The following is a 14715-nucleotide window of genomic DNA, read 5'->3' as shown; positions in this document are numbered from 1 at the left end:
CCTTTCATGGCTGATTCCTCCCCTAGTTAGAAACATGCAGCCACCAATTACCTGCTCTCTCCTTGACACCTGTATGAGAGGGATCTTTCTCCCAGCCCAGCCTTGATTAACCACCACCCTGCAAACACTTAATGAGAACTTTCCCCTCCTCAAGAATCCAGCCAAGGGGCTTTTTGTTTGTGTTCATCATCCCGGCCATGATTACTGCTGCTAAGACTGTTGATATTTCCTCGATGCTTCCCAATAGCCCTTTCCAAAGGGCTGGCACCAGAAGACCAGGCTGAAGACTTCCTAAGCTAAAAAGCATGTGTTTCTATATTGTGCACTCCAGGGCCAGGTTCCCAAGCTGGGCCAGCAGCAGATCTAACTCTCTGGGTCATAGGCCATTGATGAAGTGTCCTTTACCCAAGCCCCACACCCCACCTGCCCTGCAGCATCCGGACCTTCTAGGCCCATTCCCTCTTCCCAAAGAGCTATGAAAGCTCCTAAGAAAAATTTACCTCATCTGTGCAGCAGGGAAAGCATTTAAGGCTTGGAGGTGTATCAGGGCCACTGCAAGCAGGAAAGAAAAATAAATAAGCACAGGATTTCCCGGCAAACCAGCAGCCCCAAGAAGAGGAGCTGCTAGTGCTTGGTGCCCTGGGGAGGTGGGTTTGTCAGGCTCTGGGTGTTTTTGCCATCCTTTGCTTTGAGCTGGCACAGGTACAGCTGCAGCCTCCATGCTGGATACATAAACACATTCAGAACCTGCACACCGGCTGTCATGTTTTCTAACCCATTTTCCTCAAAATTTGTCTTTCCCCTCACTGAGTGGGTGACCAGCTTTTCTACCCCCTTGGCCAAGAAATGCTTCCCAGGCAGTTTGGGACAGGGTTGCCTTCCCTGGTCCTGCCCTTCCCATTCATCTGGCTGCTCCCCCCTGCTCATGAAAAGGTTCCCCAGCATCTGCAGAGATGCTCTGGATGTGCATTTACAACCTAACTGACTTCTGCACACATCGCCACACTCCATCAGCAACAAAATCCCAGTGGGAACCTTGCCCCTTCATCCCACGGTGCCTCAGTTCTCCATTTATCCTCTGGGACCGCTGTTCCCAGGGACATGGGGAGAACCTTTGCAGACGTTCTCTGCCCATGCCCCTCATGCTCCAGTGCTTTCCTTTTACATGACTCCCTCCTGTCTCTCCTGTTTGGATATAACTATGTGCATCTCTTCCCTACCAAGCTGATGAAAGCGTCTCCTGGTCCCCCCACCGCCACCCTCTGATGCTCCATCACAGTAAGCCCCTGTTTTGCAGAACTAGGAATTAAAGTGACTGGTGATGCTTTCAGGCTCATCTAACGACTTCCAGAGCCTTAATTTAATTTAATTACCATCCCCTTCTTATCTTAATCATCCCGCCTGTGTTTATAAACAAAACACTGACTCCCTGCCCCACAGGCTGCAACCTGAGCACGGCACCTCCCATCTGCACAACTCATTACATTCCTCGCTGGGCCCATCTGCCAGATGTCCGCAAGGAAGCCTGTACAAGCCACGACTGGAAAGCCAGTGCAGAAAAGGCGCTGCATTAACCGCTCAGCTTTCATCCGCCAGCCCAGATTTTCCAGGAACGCCCTCTTAGCTCTGTGCCCGGGGTGAGGTATTTGGGTTGGGGTTGTTGAGCCCATTCCCCACTCTCCCATTGCGGGTGGTGGCTCCTGCTGCTGCCAGCTCGGCCCCAGCCCCTCAGTTGGGATGTTTGTGCCAAGCAGACAGCCTGACTGGTGGATTTGGGGAAAATCAGGAATCGGGATGCTGTGAGGAGCCAGAGTGGTGTCTACAAACTTCTGCCCTGAAAATATTCAGCAGAGAACACGTGATGAGCCATCCCAGGCAGAGCCAGGCTCCTGGGGATGCCCTGCTCCTGCCAGCAAGCAAGGTGTCATGGCCAGAGCTTACACAATGATTCTGCAACCCCACATGAATCCAGAGATAGAGGAAAAGTCACTACCTGTGCAGACCCACTGCTCCTGAGGATGCCTGGGGTTCCTTCTGCCTGGTTTGTAACATCTTTTTCCTGCAGCATGAATGTAGGGTGAATGATGGCATAGCTGACTTCATCTCTACCCCAGGGACTTCTAGGTTCTGTTTCCAAGGCTCTCCCTGCTGCTTCTAAAGGATGTCCATCTTCTGAAAATCTGTATCTTCCCCTCTACATAATCCTCATCCTGACTATCTCAGCCACAACTGAAGAGAGAGCTGGAAATCTTCCAGTAATGCTGACATTTGGTTCTCTTGTGACAGTGATTTTTAGTCCTTCAAGAGTCCAGACTTTTTCCAGTCTGGCCAAACATCACTGAGATATCCCCACTGTTATAAAAGGTGAGGTGAGCTCCTGCTAACCAAAGAGACTCTCGTAAACACCAGAACAAGGGACTTGGCTCAATGCAGGCGTAAAAACAAACTTTGGCTTTGACTTCAAAAGACTGGGAGTTTAAAAAGCAGTTATGATGCAACCTCCTTTGTATGCGAGCAGGGATAGTAATGCCGGTTTCTGCAGGAGGGCGGGATGTGCCTGCTGGCCCAGGGGGGCAATTGCAGAAGGCTTTGCAAGCCCTGTGTGGTTCAGTGGCGGCAGGCCCAGGGAAAAGGGCATCCTGCTCCCAGTGTTCAGATTCTTCCTCCTCTGATGGGAATGAAGCTGCTGAAGGGCTGCCCAGGCCATGGAGGTATGGCGAGGAAAGGAAATATCTTGCTCTGTTTTCTCTCTTTACTGCTACACTTGCGTTGTCCTTTGGGCTTTCCTCCGCCCCGTCCTCTGGCCAGCTGCAGCATGGCAGACACCCGGAGCATTGCTCTGCTGCAACACAGTGTAGCTGGGATAAGTGACCAGCTTAAAGCCATGTTCTGGGAAGAGGTCTCAACCAAAAAGTAAAAATCAGCCCAGTCCCCATCAGTTGGACACTTGACAAATTTGCATCCATTAAGGCAGGCTGGCTGGCTGGCAGCAATTTCTATCTGTTGCCCCAAAATGCTTTGAATAAATGACCTCTTCTTACAGAGAAAACACCAGTAACTTTAGGCTGCTTTGTTTTCCTGATATGCTGATTTCCCAGCACATCCTGGGTCCCAGAAGCTCCTAATTCATTCCCATGATGTCAGGTCCAGGACAGCCACACACCCCAGGGACCAGGGGATGCTGACAGCACAGGCACAGCCAGGCAATGTCCGACAGCATCTCTCCTGGAAATGTTTTCCTATGCCCTGCAATATAGACAGCAGCCACGGAAATGTATTAGTATCTGCCTTCTCAGAAGTAGAAGATATATTCTGGAAAGGTGCACTTGTGAGGTCTGATGCATTTGGTTGGGTAAGGGCAAGGTGAAGTTTGAAAAAAAAGTAGTATCTTGTGTTTGACTGATGGGTAAACCAGGAAGACCAGGCTCCCTGGCAGCACTTTGAAGGTGTTTGTGCAGCTCCTCTCTGCAGCTCAGGTTGCAGCACTGATCTAGGGGAAGATTGGTTCAAGTCCCTGCAGACAAATTCTTTCCTGAGAACTGTAGCCTCAGCACTGCTCTGTGTCCTTGGGTGGACATCACCATCTCCATGAGGCTCGTGGAAGAGAGCTGCATGGTGAGAGCTCCCGCTCCCCTGCAGCACCCAGGGAGCAGTCACGCCTGCTGGGAGCAGACACATGGGACCATGAACACCTTAGAAGAGACCACATATGACCATCTTTGTGTCCAGCATTACGTTCTCTCGGCATTTATTGGAGTAAATGAGATCAGAAAACCCTCTAACGTGGCCACAGCACTGTCCTCTGCACAAGAATGGGGAGCTGGGGCAGAACATTTGTAGTGAGCTGTTCCCCTCACGCTGGTCACTGGCAGGAAGGACACAGGTTTTTCCTATTATAACTTAGTCATGGGACTAATAAAGCCTCTTCAATCATTGTTCGTTGCTTGTACACACAGACACAAAGGCATGCTCAGAGCTAAAGTGCAGAGGGCGTCAGCACCTGGCAAAGTCATTATTGGCCACTTTATTTCTAATCTGATGCTAAGGCAAAAAACCCAAGTAAAATGCAAACCCCGATGAAGAAAATAACTTGGCCCACGTGGGAGGAAAGGCTGAAATGGAGGTGTGTGGAGAGAGAAACGGCAGCAGAATAGGGTGCAAACTGTTCCATAGGCAAGCAGGATGGCCCAGCGGGGTGGAGCAGGGAGCCCTCATGGTGCCAAGGGTGTCCCAAGATGTGTTATGGGGCTGCGGTGTGGATGGGGTACATGGGACACCACGTCCTCATGTGCTGCTTCCTCTTGCAGGGGATGGAAATAAATATTTCAGTGAAACCCAACTCCAACTCCGTGGTACAAACTGCAGCTGCTCCCAGAGATCTCTGACATGGACTTTCCCAGGTGTGCCTGAATTGGACTCAAAACTGCCTGTGTTTTACTTAAAACCTGTGTCCAGACTATTAAGTTTAGTGGAAAGTGGGGCTGCTTAGATCCCCCTCTCCCCCTGCCCAGACACAGGGTCCCCACCTCTTTGTTTCAGACATCCCATCAATAAAGCTGGCTGCAATAAAAGCTTATCAACCCATAAAACGCACCCTCTCAAACGCATATTCCTGGGGCAAGGCTGTGATAAGGGGTTCAAATAGAGGAAACAGCCAGGAGAGCTCAACAGCAAAGGCACTTTAGGCCACAACAGCCCATCTGCACATTAGACAAGGGATGGGGTGGATGGCACCCCTCATTACCGCAGTGTTGCACGTGTGTCTGTGGGGCGTGATGGAGATGGGGCAGCTCTCTCCCAGTGCCACGCCAGCCGCAGTGTCCCATAGGTGATACACTTGGATCAGCATGTTTGAACTTTTGATTCCACAAAGATTTCATCCAGGGATGCGAGGGTGAGTGCAGTTGGTGGTAACAGTGGCTGCAGGGAGGTGACCTGAGGGAACCACATCTCAGAGTCCAATAAAGCCTTTTCTTTTTAATTTTTTAAAAATTTATTGTGGAATAACACATGAAGTTTGGTAAATATTATTCAAATATTTGTGAAGTCAGGACTGGTGTGCTCCCATCTGACAGCAGCTTCCTTGTGTCCTTTCTCTGAGCTCGGAAAGATCAACCCATCTGTAAGGCAAATACTTCAGTGACATGTTTACTTTTTCACAGCTTGTTTTCTTGCTTGGATGGGAAAGCCTGAGGCTGTCACTGGGGTTTAAATCCCACCAGCCTGCTTCAAGTTGGCAAGTGTAGGTACCTGCCATGGCATGCAAGAGTCCCTCACTCTGTCTCCCAAATGCTCTTTGCAAAAATTAAATATTTCATGGCAGCCAGTGCAGGAGGATAAGGTGTCCCCATCTTCATTTAAATATTTCAGATTATTTGTGTTCATTCCAGCCCAAGGTTGTGCCCCTTGGTATCCCTCTATTTGATCTTATCCTGCTTTTGTCCATTGGCCCATGAAACCCTCAACCATCTCAACCCTGATGTTCAGGGATACTGTGATCCATCCGCCAAAATTCTTCAATATATAATGCTAAAATAAATAACAATAGATAAACTGAGCTTCCCCACCCTGTCTGCATAGGCAACATTTCCAGTCCGTAAATCACTCTTGGGGCTCCTTTCCTTGACACTCCTAATGTGACACCCTCCTCCTTGGCAAGAGGACACCAGAGCTGGGGACACCGCTCTCGCTGCTCTCACCCCACTGCCACAGCTACAGCAAATAAAACCTCCATCCTCACCCACCACATCCAAGCATGGTGGCTGCCCTCACGGCTGCTGTGTTGCACCAGGGACAGAGTTACTTCAGTACTTTGCAATCACAAATCTCAATCCTCTGGAAGTCTGTATTACTTCTGAAGGACCACAGAAATATATTTAGAGGTTGTCCCACTAAAATACGACTAAATGCCATGTTTCTGCCATGGCATTCACGTGCTTTGCCTCACCAAACAGAGAGGTTGTCCCATCCTATAAATACCCCCTTCCCTTTTTGTTCCTAGGCTCTTTATGTAGTTGTACTAAAAGAGACAGTTTCGGTTTGCACCAAGCTGAGTGATCCCACTTATTTTGTAACAGCTGTTTACAAATGTTATTGGAAGGGTTTTATTTTTTTCACCAAACAGGTAAAACAGGGGAGGCTCAAGAAACAATTTCTTTGCTACCCCACTGGAAAGGCAGCTGCATGACGGCACTTCCCCAGGGCAACTGCATCTCTCAGCCCATAGCCAGGCCCGTTTGCCATCCCACCAGGTGAGCTGTGATGATTTTGTATCATTAGCATTTATCAATTTATCTAAGCAGTAGACTCCACTCCAGCTCTATTTGTACCATGGCCAGATGCCAAGTCAAACCACATAACCAAGGCTGTTGCATTGACAGGATCATCTTTATCTGCCCAAATCCTGGCCCTGTAGGAGTGAAGAAGATAGCAGAGATCTATTTTCATCATTTTGTGGGATTGGCACCAGTTACACCCCTCCTTTAATCAACTATATGTTGCTTTGTATTAAAAGCTATCTTAGTATTTCAGCTGTGATGGGTGCCAAGCTGGCAGCCTCCAAATAACTCAAGGGGCCTCATTGCCCTTTCCAAAATACTGGCTTCTCCTCCCAACCTGGACATAGGATCAGGTTTGGGGTCTGGGATGTCAAAATGTCCATGCTGAGTTCACACAGTGCCACATCCCTATGCTAAGGTGATGGGCATCAGTGAGTACTGGTGTGACCTTCTCTAGGCATGGTCCTAGGGAGCAGGACCCAGAGGCCGTGGTGGTGTGGACAGGGTCTCACTGGAATTTTTCTGACTCTTTTCTGTTGCAAACAGGGTGAGGATTTGAACTCAGCCCTTCCCAAATGCCTCTCTAGCATTAATCCAACAGGGTGCCTCTGTTTCCATGACCCTCAGCGTTACACTCCACTCCAGCACCATGAGTTGTTCCAGATGTTTTGGAAACCCCCTTGCAGTTTGGTAAAAGCTCCAGAAAAAAAAAAAAAAAAATCATTTCTCCCAGCAGCCAGATCTAAAGGACGAGGAGGAGAAGCAGAGGATGTGAGGAGCAGAGCAGTGGTTGGATAAACTCTCCCCAGGCTACGATCCATGTCAAGTACAAAACAGGACTGATGAAGTGCTGAGGCAGATCAGAGCTACCCCAGATTGCTCTTGGAGATGGAAGCTGAAACCCTGCAGCCCCTCTTCTTTCCCATCCGTGGGAGCTTTGCCTCTGACTGTGGCAGATGGGCATCTCCCTCTGTGTCAGCTCCTCAGCCCTGAGGGTTTGGAAACCCGCCATCAGCCATGGCAGGAGGGAGGAAGATGGATACAGCACATTCTGGAGTTACAGCTCTGTCCTCAGGTCCCCAGCACGCCTTGGCTTCTCCTGAGCTGCTGCTGAGGTGTCGAAGGACCTTCAGCCCCACTTCCCAGAGCTACTCTATGAGCAGGAAAATCTCAGTCAAGATGTGGATGGGTCTAGGTTGAGACTTTTGTGGGTTAAGCCCTTCACAGGGCACGTCACATCCCCCCACACCATGGTCTTGCTGCCAGTTTGTATCCCTTCCTCTTGCTGAAATCTTGCACTAACAAATGCTTCATTTATAAAACATCCCTTTGCCTTCCTCATGAAATTCTCATGCTCTGCTCAGTTCTATCCATTTAAATTATGTATAAATCCAGCACCAGAAATAGAGAGGGACTGAATCAGCAGCCTGGATTCAGCCTCCACCCAAGTCAGGACTCACTGGAAGCTGGACCTGCCTCCAGACTTTGTGGCTGGAGCCCATCTGCAACTCTAAAAGCCAAAATGAAAATAAAGAAGAAACCAAATAACATGGCATCTCCTCGCCTTGACCACAGGCTCCCTGGGGCAGTGACTGTCTTTTTGTTTGTCTCAAGAAGAACAATTTTACTGTCTGCAAATGAGGAGCTGGAGAGGGGTCAGAGAGTCTCACTGAGGGAAGTGGCAGAGCGGAGCTGATCTCCCAAGGGGGAGCTGGGCTTTTTGCTCCTCCAGCTCTGGAGGAGCAGGCAGTGGGATGCTCAGCAGCAAACATGGCTATAGGGAAGGCTACTCTTCCCTGTCTTCATTCCTCAGCACCACTGTGTACCCCAAAATCTCCCAAAAATATGGGACCATTGGCTACCACCCTCTTGGTTTCCCCTGATGCAGTCCCAGGCTCTGGAGTGCGACTGCAAGGCAGCTCTTCCTGGTAGCCAGCCTTGTGCAGAGGTGGAAGGGAGCCAGGCAAAAGAGGTTGGCATTTGGTTAAAGGCAACTCGGAGCTCTCGGGCAGGTCAGGGACTGAGGGGTCTGATAGGGTATTTGGTCCCTTCCAGCTGAAAGAGGCCCACCCTTGCCCTGGGGCAGAAGGAGCTGCAATTTAGTAAGTTGAACTTGCATCTCTCAGTTTGAACTATCCTGGTCAAAGCAGGAAACAAATGCATTTGGTTCCCTAAATAGGAGGAGGTTTTTTTGTCATAGTCGTCATTTTTCTAGTTTCGGTCTTTGTCAGCAGCCCTTCCTCTTCCTCCCTGCTCTCCAAAATAGCAGAAAGCTGCATCCTCCTCCCCAGCTGCCTCTTGCAGGTTGCTGCAACACCCAGCACTTCTCCTCAGCCGCCAGCCCTGCATAGCAAAGGTCAGAGCCCGTGTGGAGAGGACCAAGTCTCTAAGCTCAGGGGTTGGTTGACTTGCTGGCCTGAGGCAGACATGTATGGGGTCTTGCTGGTACTGGTACACTTTGGGTGTGTGCCAGGCCCTGCCAGGCTGAAAATGCCCTTCCCACCACTCACCTCCCATGTGTTGTCCCACCTGCTCCTAGAGGCTGGGATGGGGAGTGGACCCTACATCCCCTCTGCAAACATCACAGTCCCTTTATCCCTCTGATGTGGCAGGGCAGATGACAGCCGTGTGGCTTCAGTGCAACAGGACCAAGAGAAGAAAGCTGTGGTGGTGTAGGAAGTGGGTCAAATGCTCAGAGACAGAGGAAGGGCATGCTCTGGCCCCAGAGCTGCAAGCCTCTCAGTTCCTAAGCCCTTCTCCTTGACCAAACCCAGAGTTCCTCCCCCACAAATACCTCTGAAACCCCTCTAAGCTCCCTGGAGATCTCCTTGGGGTGGAGTTCATGCTTCCATCAGCAGCTCCAGGAGCCCGGCATGATGCCCATCCTATTGTGTCCCAGCACTACCCACCACTAATCTGCCTGGAGGCAAAACTGCTCATCCTGGTTGGAGGCAGCGCAGTCTCGGGTGCGTCTTGCCACCCCAGATGGATGGTGGCTCTCCGGGAAGAGCTTCCCAGGCTGGCTGCCTGCTGGGAAGGGGCTGTGCTCTCTATGGTCTTCGTGTGTCTTCCTCCCTGGTAACTGTTAGTTGTACTTTTGTGTGCCTGGGAAAGGTCACTCAGGCCTGGGCAGAGCAGCTGACTGGAAGATGCTGGAAGGTTTGTGACACTGATGGTCCCACTGTTTTCTCCTCTTTGGGCTTTTTCTGCCGCCTCTGGTGCCAGTCACCATCTGACCCCAAACTGGGCATTCTCCAGGACCCAGCCAGTATATTTTCAGGGCTGATGGGGACATCAAATATGGCTATGAGAAGGTTTGTATGGTGTCAAACCCTGACTAAGACTCCTTATGTTAATAAATATAAATTAAAAAACGGTGGAAAAGCAGGGCTACACAAATCCTGATGTCCCTGGACCCAAACTGTCCTCATAAAACTGCCAAGAATCAGCAGGGCTCCAGCACATTGGATACAGCTGTGTCTGGCTGCTTCCTGAACCCTAGAGCATCCCCCAGACCTTGCAGGTCACCTCCCTCCTTCCCCCAGCTTCAGTTTTCCCTCTCCTACGCATCTTCTCCAAACCCACCTGCAGGCGCACGACTGCAGCTCCAACCCACGTGTTGGTCCCTGGGGGTGGAATCCAGGCTTTGATGCGTGGAGCGTGGCCCACCTGTGCCGTGCTCAGGCCTGTTGCCATGTGGTCTCCCTGGGCAAGGAGCTGGAACGAAGCTTGCAAGGAAGAGTATCAGCAAGAGACGGTTGTGCTGTTACTTGTGCGCATAGCTGAGTGCAGGAGCAGAGCATGCCGCCAAGCTGCAGCCCCTCGAGTGATGTGCCTCCTCCTCCCCTTGTGTTTTGGGGCAGTAAATCATTTGACACAGAGTAAGAGCTGCTCAGACTGAGTAAACCTGGGCCTTGGAGATTAACCTCAACTGGGAAGCCGCTGGGAAACACTTCTGAATTGGCAAGAGTTAGCAGTGAGGAGATGGGAGATGGAGGGGCTTCAGCAATGCTGATGCTGTTCCCCAGAAACCAGCAATTCAGCATAAAACTGAGCAGAGAGAGTTCACATGTATCCCCTCTCGAGGATCTGTCATTGCTTTAGCTCTGAGCCAGAGACCACCATGGAAGGACACGCAGTACACCCACATGCTGATTGAGGAGCACGGTGGGGCCCAGCGCCAGCTCTTCTCCTTCCCCATTAATCACCAGGAAGAGGGAGTCAGATGTCTCCCTGGGGAGTTTGGAAGGTATCACCAAAGAGCAGGATAAATCAGGTCCCTGCATATACAATGAGGCAATTATTTACGGATGATCAAATATTGGCTCTATGAACCCCAGGGAATAAACAGCAGCCTGTGCCAGGTCGCGTGTTTAGCTTTTGCCTGCACCTCGCAGAGCTGAGCAGGAGTGATGGGTGAAGACCACCACCAGCTGTGCCCCAGACCCACCACTCCTTTCCAGCTGGAGCCACTGGTGAGGGCAATGGGACCTGCTTTGACGTAGCTTTACCACCTTCTTCCTGGGGAACTGAGCAAGAAACGATGAAGTCGTGGTTCACAAAGCCTGGCTGGATAACGACATGGCAGGTATGAGTACTGACCGGGTGGGGTGTGCTGGCTGCAGCAGTGTTTGTGTTGCAGCACGTGTGGCTGCCCCGAGCCAAGGAAGTAGGGGTAAATGCAACCTGAGCTCAACTGCTCTCTCTGCCTCATGCCTTTCACGTCCAGAGGACCCTGGCTCGGTTTCTGGCTGGAGCCTGGCCATCCCCGTGAATGAGTAGCGGCAAGGTGGCAGCAAGCAATGCCTGGTGGGGATGCCCATATAAGAGCAAACTCGAGCTCCAGCTCATAAACGAAACCCTCCTCTTTCATTTACTCATCTGACCTGGCAGTGCTGGAGCTGATAATGCTCGTTTCCTTTTAAGTGGAGGCTAGTCATAAATAAAATAAACCAGGCGTGCTTTGTGTTTCCAGTGCCTTGCCTTTCATCCCCTCTCCTCAAAGCCGCGTGAAAGGGAAGTCCCGAGCGGTGAGTGGGAGCTGTGCCGGGGACAGGAGTGGCTCCCGCCTTGGCCTCAGTTGCACTCGCGTCGGTTCACAGCGCCGGCGTGGGCTGGGATCGCCTTCCCCTTCCACCGGCGGGGCGAAGAGTGCAACGAGGGACAGAGATTTTGCTTGCAGTGATTCACATTCATGGCACTGCCCAGGACTGAACCAGGCTCCTCTTCTCACTTGTCGGCCACAAGCATAAAAGCAGAATTTCATACTCAGCAGCTGTCTAGACGGCTGCTGAAGGACAGGACATGCCCTTCCCTTCCCCCGCACAAATGCCTTACTGGGAGGATGATGGGACGCGCTAACAAGCAGCCAAAGAATGAAAAATCTGACAAACGCCATGGCCCCAGAAGCTGCCAGCACCGAGGCTGTTCCCAGCGGCTGGTTAGCGGAGCTGACACTCCAGTGAGGCACATGAACCTTGGTCAACATCAGGCAGCGTGTGCCGAGGGGGTGTTAACTTTTCCCTGTTTCTCTTGCCACCTTACAGGGTGTGAGGTTTTCTTTCCTTGCTCTCTGCCTTTGGGATGTTTAGGCTGGGCAGCTGCAAGGGTCTCCTTCTGCAACATGCTCTGAGGGAGACTGAAGCCTCCTTAAAGCAAGTATGAGAGGTGCAGGCTGCAGAGCTAAACCCCATCCCAGAGCAGCAACGGGGGTTGCATCAGGCTCCTCTAGAGTTAGACCTGTGTGTGATTTTTCTTATGATTATCAATCTTCTCAGGGATTTGCCTGGAGTCTCCAGCCCTCTTCTGGCCAGTTAAGTAAAGCACGGCATGGTGAGATTGCAGAAATAGAGAGATATCACAGCTTGTTGCACCGAGGTTTAACTCAAAAGGTTTGTGTCCATAGTTTATTTCTCTCAAGCACTAAGCCTAGAGAAACATTCACACCATTCGCCCCTGGCGTGGCACCGAGATGGCTGATCTCTGGATGCTGCATCTAGAGAACAGTGTTGGAGAGAGATCCCAAGCAGAGCAACCAGGAGCAGGGAGCTACCGCAGAGCCGTAGGTCTGGGGAAAAGGGAATCGGGGTAAGCTGGCTAAGCAATGTGCCAAAACCCTTCCCGGGGTAACACGCTCTCGAGGCGGCACAGCTAGAGCAGAGGGCTGACTCCCAATTGCACGGGGGAGTTTTAGGAATTCCCTGGAGGAACTGAAATGGCTGCGGAGGAGGTATAAATACTGCCAAGTGGCAGATAAGCAAGTCTGGAGAAGCCTCTCACAGAGGCATGCACTGGAGAAATTGCAGCCCCTGCTTTGGTCTGGTGGGGGAAGGCTCTGGAAGACCCACCTGGATTTGGGGTACCCAGACTCACCCTCTGAGAAGGAGCTGAGCCTGCCTGGAGCACACAGGCAGTGGGCAATGCCCAGGAGGCTCTGCTTTCACCCGGGCTATTGTTTCATGGTGTGTTTTTTTCTGCAAAGCTATTGTCCCAAAACAAAGAGCATGTTTTTTTTGGAAAACCAGTGAGTCACTCTGGCTCCAGAGATGGAGGAAAAGGCCTGGGTCCTTGGGCTGCAGGAGGGGGTCCTGATGCTTCCCCCAGACAGGTAGCTGGATGGGGATGTTCACAGCAAGATAAAAAACAAGGGGCTTTGCAATGGCACCATTTGAAACCTCACTGCTGTGCCCAGCCTGGCTGGTGGTTAGAGCCCATGACTAAAGTTACCTAATTTCTTAGCTCAATCTTAAATCATACCATAAGGCTGCAGGTTTGGAGGCCTCTGGACTAGTCCCAAGAGAGTTAGCCAAGGGTGATTCCAAGAGGAGCCTGGCTCTGGCTGCATTCCTGTGGCCACAGCCACCCTGCTATGGCCATTAGGTACCAAAGCAGCTTTGCATATGTGAATCCCCTGGCCACATGTGGCTGTGGGGCAGGAGCACTGGGCTGGCTTGTTTGCGTTGGTGTGTTTAAGGAATGTGGGTTGATTTGTGACCACAGGCCTCCAGCAGGTGTATGTTGCTGAGGTTCAGTGGATGCTATATATATGTGTGTGAGTACATATATGGGTGAATATTAATAGGAGACAAGGCTGTGCAATAATGTCTGAGGACATATATAACAATATAAGGCAGGCATGGGCACAGCAGGTCTGTGTGCTGATGTTCCTGCCTGGCAGAACATGGTAGATATGGGACAACACATTACCAGCATGTGCAGAGTACACCTGGGGCAATCTCCAAAGGCATATTTCACATCAGGGCTCGACTGAGTTAATCATGGGATGGATGCCTCTTTCCTACAAGAGCTGACAGTAAAACTTGAGCAGGTGTCAGAAACTGGAGCATCACTCGGTGGGTGAACTGCAGAGCCCAGCACTGCAAGGAGAAAAACCCATGTGCCGCGTGTACAGGCGAGCACTGTGCTCAGGTCCTGAAAGCCCAGGCTGTGTGTTTGGAGACCTCTAGAGACTAATGGAAATAATCACACATCCACAAACGCAGCCGGTGTAACACAGGGGAGCCTTGCATGAAAACTCCTGTAAGAAGTGGGGTGCTGAGCTCCTCGCTGAGTGTTTCTGCCACTGTGAGCAGCAGGAAAAAGTCTCTGGGACAAACAACTGGGAGTGGGACATGGTTAGTAACAGCTTAAGGAAAGATGCAAACTCTGATGTTTGTATGACCAAATGGCTGGCAAATGCCTAAGCAGGTCTGCTAATGCATCCCCCTGCAGCTAACCAAGCCATCAGCTTACTTGTGAAACACAAGTGTTTGCATCTTTCCCCAGCGACCTTTCTTGTTCTTGCTGAAACACCAACAGGAAGTAAAGCCTTGAATTTTGGGAACCACTGAGCATCTCAGAAGTTGCTGTCCCCAAAACTGGAGCAGTCTAAATTCCCCCTCCTTCCTCGAGAGCTTTCCCATCTCTCCAAACCTGTCTTCACTGACTTTTTTTGCTCTCCCACAGGGCAGCCCTGTGGCTCCCAGTGCTGCATGGCCTGAGAATGTAATGAGACTCAGCGTGGCCGGGACATCACCCTGCCAGGACAGGCTGTGTGCACAGATCTGTGGCAAGCGCTTGGTTTTACTAGACAAAATAAAAGGCTACAGCAACTTCTCTAGAGTCATGACTCACACTGGTTTCTGCACCATGTGGGTGAGATGCAGCTCCTGGGCACAGAAAGGAACCAATATTTGTCCCACCACAGCTTTCTGGGCAAGGTCTTCTGCTATCCCACTGCACCCTGACCTGCCCTGTGGTGCCCAAACCTTCCCCACTCCACTGATTTCATTAGCATAATTATGATAAACTCAGCACAATTGTTTGCCTTGCAGATCACTCCTTTCCTACGTGCAGGACTGGAAAGCTGTCTGATTTTGCCCACTGTCATGGTGAGTATCTCAAAAGCAGCCCCTTCGCCTGAAGTCCCTTGTCTGTC

The sequence above is a fragment of the Athene cunicularia genome, assembly GCF_003259725.1.
Source record: "Athene cunicularia isolate RWA chromosome 14 unlocalized genomic scaffold, athCun1 chr14_part1, whole genome shotgun sequence".
Lineage (NCBI taxonomy): Eukaryota > Metazoa > Chordata > Aves > Strigiformes > Strigidae > Athene > Athene cunicularia.
This window is presented reverse-complemented; position numbering follows the sequence as displayed.